The 10,959-nt window shown below is 46.8% G+C and overlaps 2 long non-coding RNA genes across 3 annotated transcripts; one reads left to right on the forward strand and one right to left on the reverse strand.

Annotated features, from left to right (window-relative positions):
* Nucleotides 1-277: 277 nt before the first annotated feature.
* LOC148110759 (uncharacterized) lies at nt 278-4,922 on the forward strand. The gene is made up of 4 exons (XR_015724170.1): nt 278-544; nt 1,825-2,046; nt 3,268-3,402; nt 3,876-4,922. It is a non-coding gene; the product is annotated as an uncharacterized LOC148110759 (long non-coding RNA).
* LOC123794094 (uncharacterized) lies at nt 3,015-10,615 on the reverse strand. Of its 2 annotated transcripts, XR_015724174.1 has the most exons (4): nt 10,482-10,615; nt 8,235-8,335; nt 5,944-6,085; nt 3,015-3,302 (listed from the first exon to the last, which is right to left on the reverse strand). It is a non-coding gene; the product is annotated as an uncharacterized LOC123794094 (long non-coding RNA). The 2 variants fall into 2 exon arrangements; XR_006780128.2 differs by having other exon boundaries at nt 8,235-10,590.
* Between the last annotated feature and the right edge of the window lie 344 nt (nt 10,616-10,959).

Here is a 10,959-nt window from a genome sequence, read left to right on the forward strand (position 1 = left end):
CCTGCCCAAGCTATTGCCAACATTTTATAAGTAAGACTGCTCTCATGGAAACCAAACATAAATTTTAAAATTCCTATTTATACTTCGTTAGACTCAATATTTGATATTTCTACATTTAAATAGGTTCTCTAATTTTGCATTTTTCTTTCCTAATGGTTTCCATCTTTGTCTCTGTTATAATTCAATGAGAACTACAAGTCTTACCAATAGCACACACTTTCATTTGTCTACATTTCTACTCCTTTTTGGTAAATAATAAGGGCACTACCACCGCACAAACCGAGCCGGAGCCCCCGTTTGTGACGTCATGCAACAGCTACATTTCACTTGTCAGCAGGCGCATCCAAGTTCAAACTCAGCCTACAAAAGATGATTGGAGAAGGTCAACATACAAAGTGCGAAGTATGGGTTGTTCAAAAGCTGAATATACAAAAGTTGACAATGTTGCCCAGCGCCTACTAGAACGGAAGTGCCTTGCAGGCAGGAACGTTGCCCATGATGTACGAAGCTGTATCTCAGCGCCGAGGACAGGGTCCAGCACACAGTAGGTGCCTAATGCTTTCTGGCTTCATGCACTGCCTGTGCTTTGGAAGCCTTGTAGCCACTTGTCCCATTCTGCTTTGTATGCCATTGTCACATCTTACTCCAAGTTTCTTCAAAGCAGAAGTAAATCTTTTTCTCTTATCACGCCTCCATGATCCATAATTGAGATTCAATAAATGTAGATTGAACAGGTAGAAATACTTTTGTCCTTTTGGGCTCTAGCTAGTGAATAAATCAGTTTAAAACAAAATCCCTCCCAGGTCATGAGAAAAAGCCATGGCTCATGCTATAGAAAGGGACAATTGCTGGAGTCCCAGAAGTTTTTCAAGTACTGTGTGGCAGCGAAGTCGATCTCCTGCCCCAGAAATCTGGCGAAAGAATTCACTGGAGGATTTAAGTCTGAGAAAAAAAGACCCAAGAAAGGAGGCAGAAATGGGGAGGTCTTTTCCAGGGCCTAGAGATTAAGGCTATTTAGATACCACTTAAGAAAGGAACCAGATGCCAGGAGGGTTTGTGCTTCAGTTTAACCATGTCCCCTGCAAAACTTGCTTATGGGAAGATCAGAAGCTCTGAGGGTCATTACTGAAGGGAGTTCAGAGAAATTATCGTCTACTCCTGGTTGAAGAGAGAACAAGTCCTGATCTTTTTTTGGTGTCAACCTCTACTGAAATGTGCTGTTGTCAAATCAAAAAGGGGATAGATTCGAATTTTACAACTCTGATGAAAGTGAAATAAAAGGAAATCTGTATCCTCTTAATCAAAGCATGTGCCACCTGAGTCGGCTCCCTGTCTCGTCCCTTGGCCTTGGTGACTCTCATGTGCTGGAGGTTAAGGGTTTGTTAAAGAAGATGGGTTTTGATTAAGTGTCACATTTAGTGTGATGTGACATGCTCTTTATCATTGCAAGGGAAGATTGGGGACCAGGGGGAGCTTTATAGCTAGTTCCCAATATAAATTAGGAGTCTTGGGGAATGGGTACTTTGCAGTTGGCCTTGATCTTTCCAGGGCCCAATGAATGTGTGTATGTGAGCGTGTGCACACACGTGTGTGTGTGTGTGTGTGTGTGTGTGTGTGTGTGTGTGTAGAGACGGCAGAAAAGCCAGTTTTCACGGGCCTGCGCTAATGGGCTGGTTACCCCACTTGGAGTTTGACTTGTAGTAAGGCCCCAGTTCTAAATGTGTCCATGTTCTTGACGTACTGGGCAAAGGCCTCCCCACCTTCACTCCTTTGGGGTTTCAGTGTTGCTTAGGGAAATCTCAAGCATTCATTCATCCCTTTTAGGTACCATGACACAAATTCGAAGATGGAGAAGCAGAAGGAAGCATTCTAAGTGCCACATGCCATTTCTAACCAGAGGCCACGGAGACTGCCTCCCCTGACTTCACCTGGAGAAAGGAGAGTGGGCAGAGCCAAAGGCTCCTCCCTCCAAATCTAAGAAGTGCTACACACCTTCAGAGTCAGATTCTCGTTTAACCTGGAGTGGTGAGAGGTACCGTGCAAAAGGTAAATCCCCAGAATGTTCATGAGGAGGGAAAGGCAAGGGGAGGGGATTGAGGAAAACATCCCAAAGGGGACCACTCCCACCCAAAAGTCACCCCAGCTCCAGATTAATCTTTCTGAACTATCACTTTTGGGGCACCAGGCTGGCTCAGTCGGAGAAGCCTATGACTCCTGATTTCGAAGCCACGAGTTCAAGCCACATTTTGGGTGTAGAGATTACTAAAAATAAATAAATAAATTCAGAAAAAAATCACTTGCATCAAGTCCTTTCCCTGCTCAAAACCCTTCCATAAATACCTCTTCTCTTCCCTCCCATTGCTTATGAAAGAAAATCCACACCCCTTATTCCAGCATTCAATGGCATACATCCTGGCACTGCCGAATTGTCTACTCAGGGCCTCCCAAATGACAACTTTCTCCTACCTTCTAGCATTTGCTTGTCACTCCCCTATGTGGGATGTCTTTCCTGTTTCTCTCTCCTATGGAAAAGCTGCCCATCTTCCAAACGTTGGCTATAGCCCTTCCTGTTTTATGAAGGAGTCACAGCCCACTGAGATAGCGCCTGTTTTTATTCCAAAAATATTACTGGAGCTTCTGCTGCTCCCTCTCCCAGAATGGCTGGCTCCCGATGCCTGGATTAGGTCAGAGAACAAGACATAAAGGCGCCTGCCTCCAAGGAGCTTGCACTGTTGTAGTCAGGGGGAATGTGTGGGAAACTTAAAAGACAACGCATCAAAGTATTACTTAGTGGTGACAGTTGCTACGGAAAAAGAAAAGAACAAAATAGAGCAGGGTAGGGGAGATGAGGGGCTCCTGCAGTTTGGGGTAGGGGGCTGGCTGCAGTATTACAGGATGGTCAGGACATGTGTCACTGAGATGGTGAGAGACTTGAGGGAAGCAAGGAAGTTAGCCAAGATACCAGAGGGAAGAGAGTTCTTCTTTTTTTTTAAGATTTACTTTATTTTATTTTATTTATTAGAGAGACAGCCAGCGGGGGAGGGGGCAGAGGGAGAGGATCCCAAGCAGACTCTGCACTGAACGCAGAGCCCGACGGGGGGCTCAATCCCATCACCCTGAGATCATGACCTGGGCTGAAATCAAGAGTCAGACGCTGAACTGACTGAGCCACCCAGGCGCCCCTAGAGGGTTCAAAACAAAGGGAATATCTCCAGCAAAGGCCTCCAGGCAGAACTGTCCTAGTCTCCTTCCTCCTCATTTTTCCAGAGGGCTCTACACACAGCATAGCACCGGAAGAGCATCTGTGAACGAAGAAAATACAAGAACATCCACAATGTTGAATAAGGAACAGAAAGGCCTCCAGTGTTTGGTAGCAGCTGTCCGCATTAAGGAAGAAGTTAAGTGAGTAATGGAGAAGCGCTTAGGTTTTTATTGCTATGTTCATTGGTAATATTTTTTAATGAGAAAAATTATTTACTTCTACTCCTTTCCTACACCTTATTGTTCAGGAAACCATCTTACATACATGTCTGCAATAATGTACTGTCCCCACTCTGTTTAAAGGCAAAACAGCACATAGGTAAACACCATCTCAGCTTACGAAATCTTGCTTCCTGATTTTACATTAATTCCCGAAAATCATAAATGTGTTCTCCAAAAAGGAGAAAAAAGGGCATCGTAAAGAAAATAAAAACTTTTTTCACTATTCCAGTTGTAGAAATGGAATCTATTTTAAGAAATGAGAAACTAAGAAGTAAATGCCTGTTAAGTTGTTGGTTTGTCAGTACGGGTCGGCAGGAAAAAACAGTGACAAGCTTGTCTCTTCCTTCCCAAGACGTCTAGGCCAAGCTATGATATGCTTGCTTTCTTTTCAGAGATGCTTCTTTTTCTGCGCCTTTCCATCTTTTTCCACATTTCATATGCGAGGATGGGTACAGCCTTTAAAACTTCACGATCAGCAGCAAATCCACAGCCGCTGATATCTTCCCAAAAGGCACGCGAACCCCTCAGACAGACAGCCTGGCAGGTTCGTAGTCATGAACGGCCTGGCCACGAAAGAAACCAACCGGACACAGATGAGTCTGATGAACAGAAGAAATCTACTGCGTTTTGGAACGTTGGGTGCATTGCTTGGTCCAGGCTTATGAAACAGAAGCTCCCAGCTTCCCACTGTAAACAGGAAGCTGGATGCAAACCCTTCCACAGTATCTTGTCCATTTACTCCGCAGGCCACGAAAGCTGCGGGCCCTGACAGCTACGTTCATCAGACACGGAGCCAACACTTGGAGGGGGGGCAACCACGTCATCAGTGTCCCTCCCCTGGTGAGGAAACCAGACCCCACCTCCAGCGCCTACACCATCGTCGCCCGGCACCCGGGGCGACTTCTCAGCCTCAGGTCGGGACAATCAAGGCCAAGACAAGACTTGGTACAAACTGTCCATGTTGGTGGCAGCAGGAACAGCTCTCAGCCTCAAGCCCCGTGCACCCCCTGGAAGCAGCTAGGGTAATTGTTTAGACATTAAAATGATAAAAATATTAACTGGCAATTGCTTCTTGATATGAGAAAAATAACAAATACACTTGTGAAATTGCAGACACCCCTTTGCTTCATGAAACAGTCCCTCCCTGTCTCCTTTCTTCCCCTTTCCAGGACTCTGCAATTCTCCAGCTGCTCAGCGGCGGCCCTCCTCACACTCATAGCCCAGAGGCTTTCTAGTAACCAGCTCCTAGGGACGCTCTCCAGCCTCAGTCATGCTTGGAGGCCACCCAGCACTGGGGTGGAATCTGAGCCACGTCTCCACGCCTGCACTTCCTTCCTGTGGGTTCTTGGGCAAGTTCCTCAGCCAACCTGTGCTCATCTGTAAAATGGGGCTTGTCTTAACATTGTTCTGCCACTCACTTCGGGCTAATTCTTGGCCTGGCCATAGTCGACGGGGGCAAGCGCTCACTGTTGCACAGTGGGCCTCCGGGGGTCTCATGCCTCCTGGTAGAGCTTTCTTCCTCTTTCTGCTGGAAACCCGAGAACTTCATAGCCCCTGCTGTCTTTAGCTCTTCTGCCAGGCCCACAAGGGTGGGGTTCCCCCCAGCGCGCTCTCTCTGCCCACACTTTATTTCTTTAATTTTATTTATTGGGGCGCCTGGGTGGCTCAGTCGTTAAGCGTCTGCCTTCGGCTCAGCTCATGATCTCAGGGTCCTGGGATAGAGTCCCGCAACCGCCTCCCTACTCAGTGGGAAGCTTGCTTCTCCCTCTCCCATCCCCCATGCTTGTGTTCCCTCTCTTGCTGTCTTAAAAAAAAAAAAAAGACCTTATTTATTTATTTGACAGAGAGAGAGTAGAGCAGAGGGAACGGCAGGCAGAGGGAGAAGCAGACTCCCCACTGAGCAGGGAGCCCAATGCAGGACTGGATCCCATGACAAGGAACTCGATTCCAGGACGCTGGGATCATAACCTGAGCCGAAGGCAGCCGCTTAACCCACTGAGCCACCCACACGCCCCTCTCTACCCACCCTTCTGAAGTGGGCTCCTCACAGCCATAGCACTGGCTTCCGCCCTACCCCACCCCATTTATATTGGTGACCACCACTTGGTTTCTCTATCCCAGCCCCTCCCCTGCACTCCAGACTGGTAGCTCCATGTGTACTGGGTGCCTCTGCCTACCCAGAGGTCCAAAGCCGCCTCACCTGTCCTGGAGTTCTACCCCCACCTCTCCTCCTCCTGAGGCCTATCTGTCTTCCCACCCATCCCCCTTCGTGTCATTCATGCATTTAATCCTCATCTCCAGGAGTAGTCAGGAGGTTAAGAAAGATCTTTATAGAGTAGTCCCGGCTCTCAGATGACTCCCAGGGCAATGGGTGGAGGCACATAAGGACCCTCTGAAGAGGAAAGTGGTTTGACGAAAGGAAGCAGGGGACTTAGGGGAGAGGGCAGGGGAGGGGCTTACCTGGCCTGGCGGTCAGCCCAGACTTCTCTTAGGAGGGCTTGGGGCGCCCATGTGAGATGTTTACCAGGAACAGACGTGAAAACATTTTCATTTTGAAGCAGGGCTTGGGTGGAATGGGAGGCCTCTTAATAGTCGCTATTACCTGAGGGAAGAAATCAAGAAGGCTTGGCCGCAGGCACGCTCACTTGTGGAAACCCTGCCCTACCTGGAAACAGGCCTGAAACCCAGCCTATCCCACAAGAGACACAATTATATTGCTGTTTCTGAGAGATCTCTCATAATCTTGTATTCTTTTTAAAGTAAATTGCTACCAAAAAGCAATTTAACATATATTAACTATTATTTCTCTCAAAGGTCATGAGGAGTCAGAAATCTTGAATATAACAAAAATTTAACCTACAGATTGCTCTCAGATTTAATGAAATTTTTATGGAATCAAATGTTAACAATTAAAGGAGCTGATGTAATTTACATTTTATAGTTATTACAACAAAAACGTGTGAATTTTCATTTTACACTTCTAATTTTTGAGCCAATAGTTCCCCCACCAACACCCCCAGATTTCACGTGGTTTGGTAGGACCTTGGCACATTTGTAGCCCTGGTAATGAGCTTAAGGAATTTTCCTGGGCCATCAGAACCAAGCGTGCATCAGCTAGAATGAAGAGCACAGTTGACTTCAATATGTTCCCCACCCAGAGGTGATCATTTTCAATGCTTCATTCTGCCTGGGATGGTGACATTAGGCAGGAGGGTAGGGGGCCTGGGGGGAGCAGGGGGCAGCACCCCTGAGACGGAGTAGAAGGCTCATGGCTTACTCTTTCAACATTACTTCCTTGACAGAAGTAATACAGACTCATTAAACAAAATTTGGAAAACATGGGAAAGTAAATTAACATCTATTGCCTACAGTCCTGTTACCCAAACATAAATATTGATCACTTCTTTTATCTTCTTGTGATTTTCTCTGCAAAAAGGTGTTCCTTTTTTTCCCTAAACATAGTTGTAATTGTGCCTACAATTTCATATCCTGCTTTCCCTACTTACTACATTCTGTTTCCTTCTGTCGTCGCTCACTTTGGTGTACTATAATCAGTGATAAAATGTCATCACATGGATCAAAGCTCACCTAACTGTTGCCCTGTAGTTGGACATTTAGATTGCTTTCAATGTTTTACTATTTATAATTTTTTTGTTATTATAAATGACATTGCAATGCATATATGCACGTAAACCTTTTTTGACATTTAGGATTATTTCTAAAGATTGAGTCTCAGCAGTGGAAGTATGCAGTTCGCAAACACAAACACTTCTGAGATTTTAAAATTCATTTTGCCAAATTGCTCCCCAAAGAGGGCTGTATTAATGTACGCTTCCACCACCAATATGTGAAAATTCCAGCTTCATGATGACTTCAGCTGCACTGGCTAGATAGATAGATAGATACAGATATAGATATAGATATAGATCTAACTTAATAGGTAGAAAGTGAGCTGGTTTTCTTATGTAAACTTTTTATTGAGACTTATCATACACTCAGAGAAGTACACAAATCATAAGCGAATTTTCACAAAGTAGACTTCGAAGTAACCAGCACCCAGATCAAGAAACTGAACGTTACCAACCCCAGAAGCAACTGGCATGCCCCCTTGACCCTTCTCCCCCCACTGAAGGGTAATCACTATCCTGACTTCTTGCACTAGGTTAGTTTTGGACAGTGGCGCTGTTATAATTTTCATTTTTGTGATGACTGGAGGAGCTAACCTGTTTTCCATGTTTTAGTCGATGAACTGAGTTCCTCTTTTATAAATTGTCTTTTCAAGTTCTTTGGGAAGTAGTTGATTATTAAGCAATCTCCTGATGTCAAGTTTGGCTATCGTTGGACTGTAGTCATCTGGCCACTGTTCAAAACTGGAGAAGTGCGCGTGCGCATGCGTTTACGCTCTCGGGATCTCCCTCGGACTCCACGCTCCTTTCCTGCCCAGCAAGGGGGCGCCTCTGTAGGCAACACCTGGCGGGGGTAACTTTTTGGTGACAGAGTTGAGCCTAAATAAACTCTGCTGTTCTTTCAGTGTCTGTGAGAATTACAGAAATAGGTCACTGAACCTTTTTAAAAATAGACCTGACACATTTGGGGAAAGCATTTTTTCGGCGGAGCTAGCATACAGTATGAGATGAAATGATCTGTAGAGGCTAGATGAATTGAGACGTCGGGCTTAAGAAATATTGCAATGGCAATAACGCGCAGGAAATAGAACGTCTTTCATAAGAAAGGTCTCTAAACATCGTTACCTGAACAGCCTGCGTCACGTTTTCCCACTTCAGTCCAACGGGGGTTCTTCTGGGGAGCACGCAGCAGCCTGCTAACCCCTGCCCGCCGCACCTGGCAACAGCTGGGGAAAGAGAAGGGCCACAGCATCAACTGCGGTCAGTATTTGTTCCCACACCAAAGCCAAGAGCTTCTGTCTCACTGGGTTTGCATTCTCTCCTCTGAAGTTACTCGACAACCACCTGCTACCCTTGTACCACTATCCGTTCTGCACAACAGGGACAGGGACAGGGGCAGGGACAGCCGCCCGGGTGCAGCTCCGTTCCAGCCCTTCCAAGGGCTGCACTGGTTTGTGGCAGCCAGCCCCAGCATCTTGGCCCACGGGCCCCCCAGGAGCTGTCGAAGGGCCCAGGTCTGCCCTTGGTGGGGGGAGCGGGTTTGATCTCCTGAGACATCCCAGTAAGCTCTCTCTGGCACGCATCCCCCTGTTGCCTTCGGAAGCCCCTCAGGGGCAGACACTTCCGTCTTCTCCCGAGATTCCCAAGGAGCTGCCTGCTCTGCCTCGCTTGGGCTCCACTCATGAGAGAGGCAAGATCTGTGGACTGCAAAAGCAAAGCTTGGAGTTACTATGGGGAGGGCACTGATTCAGCCCCAAGAAAGGCCAGGAAGACACATTAAGGGCTTGGTTGTCCCAGGAGTGGGGGTGAATGGGAGCAAGGGAGGAGGGTGCAGAGCTGGGGCAGGGACACCTGTGTTTCTGGAAAGTCTTGGGCAGCAGGGCGAGAGGTGCAGGGCTGATAGTACCCAGGCAACCGAGCAGCAGCCGTGGGGGATCAGGGGTGGGATACAGGAGACGTTTCTCAGAAGTAGAACATACACATGGACCTGAGGACTTTGACATTGGCACTGAGGAAAAAAGAATCCAAGATGCTGACACGGCACTTTCTAACAAGAACACGGTTCCTTTTTTATGACACATAGCCACTCAGTGAACATGTGTTGGGTACTTGCCTTGTGTCGGGTAGTGTTGTAGCCTCTGGCAATAACATGTTATTCCTGCCCAAAGGTGCTTTCACTCCGCGGGATGGTGGGTGGGCAGTGCAGACGACAAACACATAAGCAAATAAAAAAGATGATTTCCCGTGGTCATAAGTGCTCTTGAAAGATACTTGGTGCTGGGGGGCTGGGGGAATTGTGTGATCAGAAGGACTTTTCTGAGGAAGTGACACTGGAGTTGATATGAAGGAGCCAGTCAGGAGAAGAGCGAGGGCAAGGACATTCTAGATAATCAAAATCGCCTCTGCAAAAGGCCCTAAGTAGGAACGGCTTTGGCACATTTGAGGAACAGAAAGAAGACCACTGTGGCATGACAAAGAGTTTTACAACACAAAATTGTTTTCTGACCTATTTGCTGAGTGGCCACCGCCTCGAAGTTTCATCTTTGGTTTCTACACACTCCACACCCCTTCTAGATCCTTCCCCCATCTCTCTTCTCTCTCTCTCCAGACCAGCTATGGTAAGAAGTGAGATCAGGAGCCATAAATCTCATCTGTGGGGAGGGACTAGAACCAGTTCGGTCTTTATAGAAGCCAAATGGGGAGGAGGCCCTGGGCCTGGCTGGGCTCCTTTTTTCGGGTGTCATTCTTAACCACTTTTGAACTACGAACCCCTTTAGTAACCTGATACAAGCTGTGAAAAACATACAGATATATAATTCTTCTGCACACAACTTTGGGGGTTTGGTGGCTGAGAGGAAAGCTTGTCCTAGACCGCCTGCTACGGTCTCTACTTTGGCAGTCCTTTTAAAGCTAACCAAGTCCATTTCTCACTAAGGCTGTGTTGCTTGCACAAGAGAGAGGATACACAAAAAAATCACCTTATCAACAGCAAATTACCCTAGAAATACAAGTTCTTATGACCACTGTAGCTTCCATAGAGATATACTCACATACGATAAAATGTGACCGTAATGATAATAAAAACACACTTGCACAGTGTTTTTTACTCTCCCTGCACATTTCTACTTGTATCCTTCGATCCCATTGACATCCTTGGCACATGGGTAAGGAAGGCATTGTTGTACCATTTTACAGATGAGGACACTGAGGAATAGAAACAGGGTCAGTTGGCTGTAGCTTTGGGACAGGAACCGTGGTCTTGTCACTCCCAGGTCCAGGCTCCCCAAGAAGAACAGGTCGGGGCAGTGACCATCTTGACTTCTCTTTGACTCCTTTCCCCACAGCCTTACCCCAGAGCCTGGAGTCACTCACCACAAAGGCAGTCTCTGCGAGTACAAGCCCTCCTGGTAGGAAACAGTGATGTGGAGGAAGTGATATTTTCCAACAAGGGCAAAGAAGCACGGAGCCTGACTATAGAAGTCAAAATTGTGTGGATGGAGGGGAACTTCCCACTGGGGCTTCCTCTTGGCCAATTAAACCTAGCGAGTCATTTCCTTTTTCTTCTGAAGACTTAAAGCATTTCCTCCTACAGTTCCACAGAAATGAATCTAGATGAGTGCCACCTAGTGGCTCCGACTAGAAGGATCACCGACTATTTTCCCCTCGTCATCCCACCCCCACTCCACGGGGCCACCTTGCCTATGAGAAAATTGGACCCATACCTCTTACTATCCACCGGGATAAATGCCAAATGGATCAGAAATGTAAATGTAAAAAAATGAAACCACACAAGTATTAGAAGGAAAAATAGTTGGATTTATTTACACTGTAGGTGTGGGGAAAGTTTCCC

The sequence above is a fragment of the Ursus americanus genome, chromosome 1 (genome assembly GCF_024610735.1).
Source record: "Ursus americanus isolate L20-20 chromosome 1, mUrsAme1.1.p, whole genome shotgun sequence".
In the NCBI taxonomy this organism is placed as follows: Eukaryota; Metazoa; Chordata; class Mammalia; order Carnivora; family Ursidae; genus Ursus; species Ursus americanus.